Genomic DNA, 12,485 nt, shown 5'->3' on the forward strand with positions numbered 1-12,485 from the left:
GGATGCGTACAGAAAAGTAGATTTACTCAAAAATATTGCACAGTTTTTTTGACCTGGAATGTACATCAATAAATGCACACACACACTTACAGGGAGCAGTGCAGATTGATAAAACGCCTTTTTTCATAGAAGTGGCATTTTGGCTAAATAATAGTTAATCAAGTAGTTAATTACTTGCACAAGATAAGAGCGTATTTCATTTCACCGTTGCATTGGTAGTTTTGGCACAAATCTTTCCCCGCACACAGCGACTGCAACAGCGTGCTTTTATTTTGAAAGGCGCCAACGACGCAGCCTGTGTTTTCGGCGTCTGTCTTGACGCTGTTGCTGTGGAGGAGAGCGGAGCTCCAGCGGCGGACCAGGCGGAGCGAGGCGAGGAATTCCCGCAGCCCAGGAGAGCGCGTGCCGGACCGGCTTTTCCCCCCCGCCCCCCCGGAGGAGCCCCGACAGAGACCCGCCGAGCCACGGACAGCTTCAGGTAAAAACACCCGCTGACAGGCGGCCGCCCGCCGGAAGGAGGCGGAGCGGCGGCGCGGTTGTCGGTTGAACCCCCGCAGATGTGCCGCTGAGTGTTTGATTAACATTCAGGATTTTTCTCAGAAAAAGAACCCAAAACATTTTTCTTCCCCAAACCGCCGCCGTTAGAACCGTAAAATGGGCTTTGATGTTTTGCGCCAAAATAGCGGCAAATTTGTCGCAGCCACTCTTTGATGTTGTCCGTCAAACCCTTAATTAGATGTGGCATTTAAAAATTAATACATTTAAAAATCTAATTTTCATCTTACCTCAGAATCCACAAGAGAAAAACACTAATTTTTGCTGCAACAGGATTTTCCATTATCGATTATCGATCAGAGAGACCCTCCTCTCGCGTGCGGTATATCTATTTATTTATCTACCTATCTATCTATCCTTTTAAATGTGTTTGTTAAATCTTCACTTTTTAATAAGAGAAATGTTTTAAACTGTTCTTCCATTTGAGGCGTTCTTATCATCATCATCATTATTGTTATTATGTGTGTGGGGGGGAGGCGTCTTAAATTGAGCAACTACAGTAAATTGTTGTATAAAATGTTAGGAAAATACAGAAAAAATGTCCTTGGTTTAGAAAAGCAACACAAATCAGTTTAGAACAGAATCATTTATGTGTGATACATTTTGTCAACAAGCTGATATTAAAAACAGTATGAAACAAAAATACTGTAGACACAAAGATGATGCATCATAAAAATAAAATAAAACTTTTCAGATCACACAGTCTTCCATAGACTGTGTGATCTTATGCTGCCTTCATATGGTATCGGAATTGTGGATAAAAACCAGTGTCCGTTGTGCAAAATTAACATGAATGGCTAGTCACATTGTGATTTTGACTCGGGAACTGGGAGATAATTTTGATCTGAGATAATCTTTGACATTTCAACATGGCGGAGAACATTGCCGGATTTGTCACGAATGGTAAATAATTCCTTTATTAACCGTCAGTCATGGTTTGCGGTTGATTCTGTACAAAATGTTAACGTATTTTCTTATACTTAACAAGGTAAATTTACAGCTCAGTCACAGTTTTCCTGAAGTAGTTCAAAAAAGTTCAAAAAATGCAATCAAGAATTAAACCTTTGTGAAATTAGCAAATACATATCCTTAAAAAGAGTTGTGAAATACATCTGATCTTGTACCTGTTGTTGCTGCAACTTAGATATAGGTTCAGGATAAGGATATAGATCCTTATAAACTTGTATGCTTTTGCCAGCCGATCAGTGCAGTGTGACGGCGAACTACAGTGGCCGGTGATGAACACATTTTGCGCTGCTTGGTGTAAGCAGCGCTCAGTTGAATGGAGTCAGAGCTCCATCTACTGGACAAATAGTGCAAGGACATTTTACATTGCTGACACAAACATTATTTAAGCAACTGTTCTGTTTATGAGAAATTATCTATCGGCAAAATTTCGGCCGATAGTAAGTACTTTGAAAAGGGCTTATATTGGCAGATATATCAGTCGGGCTCTATAAAAAACTCATAGTTCCAAATTCACAAATGCGAAGTGCCATTTTCCCGATAGCACATGAAGGCCATCTCAATATTTTTTTAAATGATATTTAAAAATGTATTTTATTGGTTCAGGTTTTATGTTTGATTATTTTTTATTGTATTGTTCCATTTTAATTTGTGAAGCATTTTGTATGTGATTTGAATGTACAATATAAATATAATACTGTAAAAAAAAATTTTTAATTTAGTGATTTTTATTGACCCTGCATTGGTCTTCGTTTTGCTCCGCACAGTATGTTCATTGCGGCTGTAGCGTTATTAATTCAATAATATCACTGGTAGTACTGTATATGTTGTAAAGTAAATACCTTAATAACTACACTGTGCATTTTTAAGGTTTGGAAAAACGTGTTTTTGTGTTTTACAATGCGACTGATGCTAACTTATTGATTCCCGCGTATTTCCTGTTTGACAGCTGTTTTTGTCGGTTTGATAATTGGATTTCTTTAATATGACACAGTCATATTAAACAGAATGAGTGATGTTTTAATATGACAAGAGGTTGTAAAATAGTCTTTTGTGGGGTTACGATGAAAAAAGGAACCTCTTGTTCCACAGTGCTTGCTCATGGGCTGGGTAAGGTCTGGGTCATACTCGTATTTACTGCTTTGAAACTTGAAAATCAAATTGAAACTCTTCATGAATTCCAGAAAGGGCGATTTAGCCTGAGCCTCCTGCTCCTTTGTTTGATAATGTTAGCATCTTGGAAGGGGTAGCGCTCTGCTGGAAACTGAGCTAGATTGACGCTAATGCTAGCTAGTGGATTCTGAGACATTCTGAAGGATGTTGAAACTTAAAATGGTAATTTTGCTACTTTTGTCCAAATCCAGTGTCACAAAATATTTTTTTTTAACATAGTCACCAGTTAAGGTGGAAGAATTTGTTTTCTATCTTTTTGTTTGGATTATTGCTTAGAACGAGTCTAAACTTTTAATTTATTGATGAAAATGTGGGAGGTGTAATCAACAGATGTGGTGCCCCAATTGGTCAGATCTGCCACGTGTCTAGCCACATTTTTGGAGGGAGGGGGAGTCTTGTTGGTGCTCATGCTTCGCAGCAAGAAGGTTCTGGTTCAAAGCCCATCCAATCTCCATGTACAGCTGGAGTTGTCAGTATGGGCATCAGCCTGCGGATCCAAACCAGTTCCACTGTAGTGACCCCATGGTGGAGGAAAAAAAGAAGTAGCCAAAAGAATAATTTTTTTGTGAAATACCAAACTTGTCTACTGGAGCATTTGTGTTATATGATTCTTTCTGTGTGGACACGCTTTGTTTTTTTTTTTGTTGTTTTTTTTTTTTTGCATCTTATTGAAAGAAAGTGAAAGAGAACATGTGGAGGTGTTTCCCCTCTACTTTAGTGTAATTCGCATGCACTAACTTCAATAATTCTGCCCCACCCCCTTGTTACGTGGATGTGACATATCCAAAAACCTTCAGATTTCTTTTGCACACATAAATTTAGTTAACTACTCAGCGTTTTTTGTGAAGCCGTAAGTCATTTTTTGTTATGCTTTGAGGGGAGGTGATGGTCTAGTGGTTAAGGCATTGGGCTTGAGACCAGAAGATCCTTGGTTCGAATCCCAGCCTGACTGGAAAATCACTAAGGGCCCTTGGGCAAGGTCCTTAATCCCCGAGTTGTGCCCGGTGTGTAGCGAGCGCCTTACATGGCAGCACCCTCACATCGGTGTTGAATGTGAGGCATTATTGCAAAGCGCTTTGAGCGTCTGATGCAGATGGAAAAGCACCATATAAATGCAGTCCATTTACCATTCAAGAACCTGCCGATTATTATTTCCAATGACCAGCAAAAGAGGACGGAGCTTATGTGATGGCGGTGTCATTGTGTGTGCCAGCACAAAATACAGTTGAATTAAATTTTGCGTGGAATATGGTCATTCAGTCAGCAAAACATTTTGTGGTTTCCTTTTATTGCTTTCATTAGCCCACCTTATGACATCACAGAGCCACACTCTGCTGGCTGGCAGGGTTACGCTATCTGAGTTCTCTTCTAGCTGTTGCTGTTGTTTGGATCAAAGCATCCGGAACTCAAACTGTAATCCAGTTAAAGATGGAAAAGAGTCCGATTTGAGATTTTGGCTCAGAGACTGTTTTGCTGGTTTTCTTTGATTGATGATGACGTGATGGAGATAAAAACTGCTGAGTCATGTTGTGTAGGTGTTCCTACATGTGACTGGTTCTGTTTGTGGTGCCGGGAGGAGAAACTGGTTCCTGGACCTGCAGCTCTGCAGGTCCAGTCCCGCTGCTGTTCGTCTGCCTGAAACTCCTCAACCAGAACCACAATCAGAATGTGTCCTGATGCTGTGTGAACAGTTGTTGCAGAGACCTGATCTATCTAATCTCAAAAAGAATGTTATCAATCAAACAATCAGTTAATTATGAAAAGGTTGGATGAGGGAAGCCTAAATGTTGAGGCCGTTGCAGATCCTTTAACACTTAAAAAAAAAAAAAAAAAAAAAAAAAAAAAAAAAAAAAAAAAAAAAAAAAAAAATTTAGAAAGAAACTGCCAAAAGATTTTTTTTTCTTTTTTGGTCTAAAATTAAAAAATCCTGGTACTGTTGGAAAAAAAATTCCTCTGGTGTTGACATGGTTCTCTGGAGTTTCTGCTGTTTTTCAGTGCAGCATCATTGCAGTCAGTCCTGTTTCTATTAGAGCCAAACAGATTTGGATTGTTTTTTGGGGGGGGGTGGGGGGGGGGGGGGGCACAATACTGATATTAGTCAGTAGAAACATTTACGATACTGAGATATCTGCTGATAAACACATAAAAAAAGGATTTCGCTATCAAACTCTTATGACAAAAATGTCGTTGAAGCTCAATGTTTTACAGTTTAAACACAAACTTTATGATAAATAACTATAAATATAACAAACGTCCGTCACACTGGCATCACTCTGATCATGTTGCATCACTCAGCGTTCACATTAATTAGACTTCTTGTCTATTTTGCCTTCACCTAGCTGGTGACGTAGCGGCCACTCATCTCTTATCGCTGTGAAAGGCCCACTCTGATTGACCATGAATGGCAGCGGGTTGCGTTGCCTCTGTCTCTTGTAGGTAATGTGACCAAGGGGTGATGGGGTGCCAGCCATTCCTTGACAAATGTAAACAATGCCTTCAGTGTGCCATCTGGGAGACAAACTACAAAAGGATACAGTTCCCAACAGCCAAATTGTTTTTTTTTTGTTTTTTTTTTGCATTATTTATTCAGTCAAATAAAAGTTTTCATATCCGCAACAATAACGTTGATACTGATATATCGGTCAGCCTCGAGTTCCTATCAGGGAGCTCTAATCCTGATTAGAGTCTTTTAATTGATTAAATACCAAATCAGCTCATCACGTCCACAAGTTTTTTTTTTCTATAAAACTTTGATGTTTTCAGCTTCATGTTGATTTTATTTATAGACGAGGTCTATTAGAAAAGTATCCGACCTTATTATTTTTTTCAAAAACCATATGGATTTGAATCACGTGTAATTGCGTCAGACAAGCTTGAACCTTCGTGCGCATGCGTGAGTTTTTTCACGCCTGTCGGTTGCGTCATTCGCCTGTGTGCAGGCTTTGAGTGAGGAGTGGTCCAGCCCCCTCGTCGTGGTTTCATTGCCAGGAAATGGCGGAATGATTTGGGCTTTTTTTCATCAGAATTTTTTCAGAAACTGTTAGAGACTGGCAGCTGGAAACCATTAGAAAAATTTATCTGGCTTTCGGTGAAAATGTTACAGGCTTGGTAGAGAATAAAGAGTGTTACTGTTGCTTTAAGGACAGCTCCCAGCGGCTGTGGGGTTCACCGCGCTCCAAAGCCGCCATCGACAGGCTGAACGACCATTTCATTTCTAAACGGATGGCTGTCTGGATCCGTGACCATCGTGTGCCATTTCTCTGGTTATCACAAGAGCTGGACATCAACCATTTTCCGGCAGATTTCACTTTTAACAAGAGATTTTGTCGTGGAAAGCCGAGCGGAGGCTTCGCGCGTCACGATGGATTCGCTACTGGAGCGAGACAAAACCACCTCCGTTTTGGTCTCACAGGACGGCTTTGAGATGGCGTTCAGACAGCTGTCGGTGGTTTTTCCATCGAGTGATTATCCGAGAAATTGTGGATGTGCCTGGACATGCCAGAACATGTCCTGTGAGGCTTCATCACGGCGTTGCTTTGCGCCATGCGGCACCGCCGCGATGTGCGAAGCCTCCGCTCCTCTTTCCATGACAAAAACTCCTGTAACAGTGGAATGTGCCGTTCATTTCCAAACTGGACGCTGTGTTTTATCCGGGATGTCATCTGGCTAGCACAGAAATTGTGAAAAGACGTGGACATCAGCACTTTTTCGGCACATTGAGACAGACGTGTGGAGGAATTCCGCGCGTCGCGGCAGTGCCGCATGGTGCAAAGCAACGCCACGATGAAGCCTCACGGGACATGTTCTGGCATGTCCAGGCACATCCACAATTTCTCGGATAATCACTCGATGGAAAAACCACTGACAGCTGTCTGAACGCCATCTCAAAGCCGTCCTGTGAGACCAAAACGGAGGTGGTTTTGTCTCGCTCCAGTAGCGAATCCATCGTGATGCGCAAAGCCTCCGCTCGGCTTTCCATGACAAAATCTCTTGTTAAAAGTGAAATCTGCCGGAAGGAGAAGGAGAGAGCATATCTCACCCATATTGGCCTCTCTTCATTGGCTTCCTGTTAATTCTAGAATAGAATTTAAAATTCTTCTTCTTACTTATAAGGTTTTGAATAATCAGGTCCCATCTTATCTTAGGGACCTCGTAGTACCATATCACCCCAATAGAGCGCTTCGCTCTGACTGCAGGCTTACTTGTAGTTCCTAGGGTTTGTAAGAGTAGAATGGGAGGCAGAGCCTTCAGCTTTCAGGCTCCTCTCCTATGGAACCAGCTCCCAATTCAGATCAGGGAGACAGACACCCTCTCTACTTTTAAGATTAGGCTTAAAACTTTCCTTTTTGCTAAAGCTTATAGTTAGGGCTGGATCAGGTGACCCTGAACCATCCCTTAGTTATGCTGCTATAGACATAGACTGCTGGGGGGTTCCCATGATGCACTGTTTCTTTCTCTTTTTGCTCTGTATGCACCACTCTGCATTTAATCATTAGTGATCGATCTCTGCTCCCCTACACAGCATGTCTTTTTCCTGGTTCTCTCCCTCAGCCCCAACCAGTCCCAGCAGAAGACTGCCCCTCCCTGAGCCTGGTTCTGCTGGAGGTTTCTTCCTGTTAAAAGGGAGTTTTTCCTTCCCACTGTAGCCAAGTGCTTGCTCACAGGGGGTCGTTTTGACCGTTGGGGTTTTACATAATTATTGTATGGCCTTGCCTTACAATATAAAGCGCCTTGGGGCAACTGTTTGTTGTGATTTGGCGCTATATAAAAAAATTGATTGATTGAATTGATTGATTGAAAATGGTTGATGTCCAGCTCTTGTGATAACCAGAGAAATTGCACACGATGGTCACGGATCCATACAGCCATCCGTTTAGAAATGAAATGGTCGCTCAGCCTGTCGATGGCGGCTTCGGAGCGCGGTGCACCACCAGTCGCTCTGGGCCATCCTTAAAGCGACAGTAACACTCCGTAATCTCTTTGAAGCCCATAAAATTTTCACCAAAAACCATCTGAATTTCTCGAATGGTGTCCACTTTGATGTCCCTCACAGTTTCTGAAAAAATTTTGATCAAGCAAAGTGGCAGTCTCTGAGCCATTCCTAAACAATGAAAAAAAATGACGAGAGGGGTGGACCACTCCTCACTCAAAGCCTGCTCACAGGCGAATGACGCAACTGACAGGCGTGAAAAAACTCACGCATGCGAACGAAGGTTTAAGCTTGGCTGACGCAATCACACGTGATTCAAATCCATATGGTTTTTGAAAAAAATAATAAGGTTGGATACTTTTCTAATAGACCTCGTATATATGAGTATAGTTGAGTCAGAACAAAAACCTCGTAATAATAGTAAATGTTGTAATAACTGGACTTAATCTTATTGAACAGAAGTAATCTGGATCATCATTTGATTGTTTGAGGACTGATGTAGCATCCTTCAATAATAACCACGCTCATGTGTGCATCCTCCTATGGACTAATTCCTCACGATTAAATTACGGGGATGTTTTCGTTGATGAGCAGCAATCAAATGTTGTGCCAAGTCAAAGTTTGAGGATATCCAGCAGGTGGACGCTGTCGTCATTGATTTATAGCAGGGGTCCCTCCAACATGCAGACTATTTTATAGTTTGCATGTTGGAAGGCGTGTCCAGCTTCAGCTGTGGCTGATTCATCTTCAGATGTTTTCTTCTGTCCTGGCATTTAAAGATGAGAACATTCAAGACATGCACATTAAAATGTACAGTGCATCCAGAAAGTATTCACGGAGTTTCAGTTTTTCCACATTTTGTTATGTTTCAGCCTCCAAAATATAGTAAATTCATTTTATTCCTCAAAATTCTACACACAATACCCCATAATGACAATGTGAAATTTTTTTTTTTGCAAATTTGTTAAAAATAAAAGCCTAAGAAATCACATGTACATAAGTATTCACAGTAGGGCTGGGCGATATGACCTAAAATTTATATTGCAGTATAAACTGAATCCCTTCACGGTAACAGTATATATCATGATGTAAACTTAAGTGTAAAAAATATAATGTAAGTGTTGTGAATGGGTCCCTTAGCAAAGCTAAATGGAGAAAAATAAATAACAACAACAAAAAACAAAAACCCATATAGTATAATTTTGAGAATATTTATTCTGTTGATCTCAAAACTACAGCTGCAATTTGCCAGAAGGTACATCGAAGATGCAAGCCTAGATTTGATGTTTTGGTGCACTTGTTGTTGGGCCAGTGGCTGAAATTTCTTGTCTTGAACACTAGATGGCACACCCACTCTGAATACATGAACTGTTTTCAGGACAGACGCACTTCCAAAATGCAACAAGAACACCCCCTCGCTCCCATACACACACACAAACACACTCTCACCCTTTGCAGCAATGGAGCAGCGGTTCACAGACACTTTACACAGAAGTTTTCCTGGATCAAAAAACTCCACGGGCGTTATTGTGATTAGGCGGTGGAGTCCAACTGTCTAGTAGGCCAAATTTATACTGTATAAACCATACAGTCCAGGGGAGGTGATGGTCTAGTGGTTAAGGTGTTGGGCTTGAGACCAGAAGATCCTGGGTTCAAACCCCCGCCTGACTGGAAAATCACTAAGGGCCCTTGGGCAAGGTCTTTAATCCCCTATTGCTCCCGGTGTGTAGTGAGCACCTTGTATGGCAGCACCCTGACATCGGGGTGAATGTGAGGCATAATTGTAAAGTGCTTTGAGCGTCTGATTCAGACGGAAAAGTGCTATATAAATGCAGTCCATTTACCATTTTACCATACAGTGGGGTAAAAAAGTATTTAGTCCGTCCCTGATTGTGCAAGTTCTCCTACTTAGAAAGAGGTCTGTAATTTTCATCATAGGTACACTTCAACTATGAGAGACAAAATGAGAAAAAAAATCCAGGAAATCACATTGTAGGATTTTTAAAGAATTTATTTGGAAATTATGGTGGAAAATAAGTATTTGGTCACCCACAAACAAGCAAGATTTCTGGCGATCACCGACCTGTAACTTCTTCTTTAAGAAGCTCTTCTGTCCTCCACTTGTTGCCTGTATTAATGGCACCTGTTGGAACTCATTATCTGTATAAAAGACACCTGTCCACAGCCTCAAACAGTCAGACTCCAAACTCAACCATGGCCAAGACCAAAGAGCTGTCGAAGGACACCAGGAAGAAAATTGTAGATGTGCACCAGGCTAGGAAGAGTGAATCTACAATAGTCAAGCATGTTGGTGTGAATAAATCAACTGTGGGAGCAACTGTAAGAAAATGTAAGACATACAAGACCATTGATAATCTTCCTCGATCTGGGGCTCCACGCAAGATCTCATCTCGTGGGGTCAAAATGATCATGAGAATGGTGAACAAAAATCCCAGAACTACACAGAGGCACTTGATGAATGACTTGCAGAGAGCTGGGACCAAAGTAACAAAGGCTACACACTACGCAGAGAGGGACTCAAATCCTGCAGTGCCAGGCATGTCCCCCTACTTAAGCCAGTACATGTCCAGGCCCGTCTGAAGTTTGCCAGAGAGCATATGGATGATCCAGAAGAGGACTGGGAGAATATCATGTGGTCAGATGAAACCAAAATAGAACTTTTTGGTAAAAACTCAACTCATCATGTTTGGAGGAAGAAGAATGCTGAGTAGCATTCCAAGAACACCATATCTACTGTGAAGCATGGGGGTGGAAACATCATGCTTTGGGGCTATTTTTCTGCAAAGGGGACAGGATGGGTGATCCGTGTTAAGGGAAGAATGAACGGGGCCATGTATCGTGAGCTTTTAAGCCAAACCCTCCTTCCTTCAGTGAGAGCATTGAAGATGCAATGTGGCTGGGTCTTCCAGCATGACAATGATCCCAAACACACCACTCGGGCAACGAAGGAGTGGCTCCGTAAAAAGCATTTCAAGGTCCTGGAGTGGCCGAGCCAGTCTCCAGACCTCAACCCCATAGACAATTTGTTGAGGGAGTTGAAAGTCCATGTTGCCCAGCGACAGCCCCAACACATCACTGCTCTAGAGGAGATCTGCATGGAGGAATGGGCCAAAATACCAGCTACAGGGTGTCCAAACCAGTGGAAGATTTACAGGAAATGTTTGACCTCTGTCATTAACAATAAAGATTATGTTACAAAGTATTGAGTTGAACTTTTGTTATTAACCAGATAGTTATTTTCCACCATAATTTACAAATAAATTCTTTAAAAATCCTACAATGTGATTTCCTGGATTTTTTTTTTTCATTTTGTCTCTCACAGTTGAAGTGTACTTACGATGAAAATTACAGACCTCTCTCATCTTTCTAAGTAGGAGAACTTGCACAATCAGGGACTGACTAAATACTTTTTTACCTCACTGTATATACAGTGCATCCTTAATTCACAGCCACTGATCATCCCTGAGATGTTTCTGCAGCTTAATTGGAGTCCACCTGTGGTAAATTCATTTGATTGGACATTACTTGGAAAGACACACACCTGTCTACATATAAGATCCCACAGTTGGCAATCAGAGCACAAACCAAGCATTAAGTCAAATGAATTGTCTGTAGACCTCTGAGACAGGATTGTCTGGAGGCACAACTCTGGGGAAGGTTATAGAAACATTTCTGCTGCTTTGAAGGCCCCAATGAGCACAGTGGCCTCCATCATCTGTAAATGGAAGAAGTTCAGATCCACCAGGACTCTTCCTAGAGCTGGCCACCCGTCTAAACTGAGCAATCGGGGGAGAAGGACCTTAGTCAGGGAGGTGACCAAGAACCCGATGGTCACTCTTGTCAAAGCTCCAGCATTCCTCTGTGGAGAGAGAAGAACCTTCCAGAAGGACAACCATTTCTGCAGCAATCGACCAATCAGGCCTGTATGGTAGAGTGGCCAGACAGAAGCCACTCCTTAGTAAAAGGCACATGGCAGCCCACCTGGACTTTGACAAAAGGCACTTGAAGGACTCTCAGACAGGAGACACAAAAATTCTCTGGTCTGATGAGACAAAGATTGAACTCTTTGGTGTCATGTTTGGAGGAAACCAGGCACCATCCCTACAGTGAAGCATGGTGGTGGCAGCATCATGCTGTGGGGATGTTTTTCAGTAGCAGGAACTGGGAGACTAGTCAGGATTGAGGGAAAGATAAATGCAGCAATGTACAGAGACATCCTGGATGAAAACATGCTCCAGAGCACTCTTGACCTCAGACTGGGGCCACGGTTCATCTTTCAGCAGGACAATGATCCTAAGCACACAGCCAAGATATCAAAGGAGTGGCTTCAGGACAACTCTGTGAATGTCCTTGAGTGACCTAGCCAGAGCCCAGACCTGAATCTGATTGAATATCTCTGGAGAGATCTGAACGTCTGTGCACCGATGCTCCCCATCCATCCTGATGGAGGTTGAGAGGTGCTGCCAAGAGGAATGGACCAAACTGCCCAAAGATAGGTGCACCAAGCGAAAAAACAAAACAAAAAACAATTTCATCCATTTTTGAATAAGGCTGTAACATAACAAATTGTGGAAAAAGTGAAGCGCTGTGAAGACTTTATGGATGCACTGTAGATGTTTCAGTCTGCTTGGATGCTGTTAATCTGAGATAAAACACATCAGCTCGCACCTCCACGACTACTCCACTACAGAACCACCTTAGGTTGGCAACCATCGCAGAAGACAACTGGTTCATCTCTATCTCTCTACAGTAATTACCTATCTGCTGCAGCCAGGTGACACTTGTTCACATCCTTGACCTTCTCCAGTTCCTGTGTACCTCAACACTTAGTGTGCTGCAT

At 42.1% G+C, this 12,485-nt stretch overlaps 1 protein-coding gene across 1 annotated transcript in view; it reads left to right on the forward strand.

Annotated features, from left to right (window-relative positions):
* Positions 1-335: 335 nt before the first annotated feature.
* capn5b (calpain 5b) overlaps positions 336-12,485 on the forward strand; it is a 91,609-nt gene continuing 79,459 nt past the window's right edge. The window contains exon 1 of the mRNA XM_034177674.1: positions 336-478. The gene's annotated coding sequence lies outside the window, so the exon portion shown is untranslated. The remainder of the gene's footprint in view (positions 479-12,485) is intronic.

Source organism: Thalassophryne amazonica, chromosome 9, assembly GCF_902500255.1.
Source record: "Thalassophryne amazonica chromosome 9, fThaAma1.1, whole genome shotgun sequence".
NCBI classification, from domain to species: domain Eukaryota; kingdom Metazoa; phylum Chordata; class Actinopteri; order Batrachoidiformes; family Batrachoididae; genus Thalassophryne; species Thalassophryne amazonica.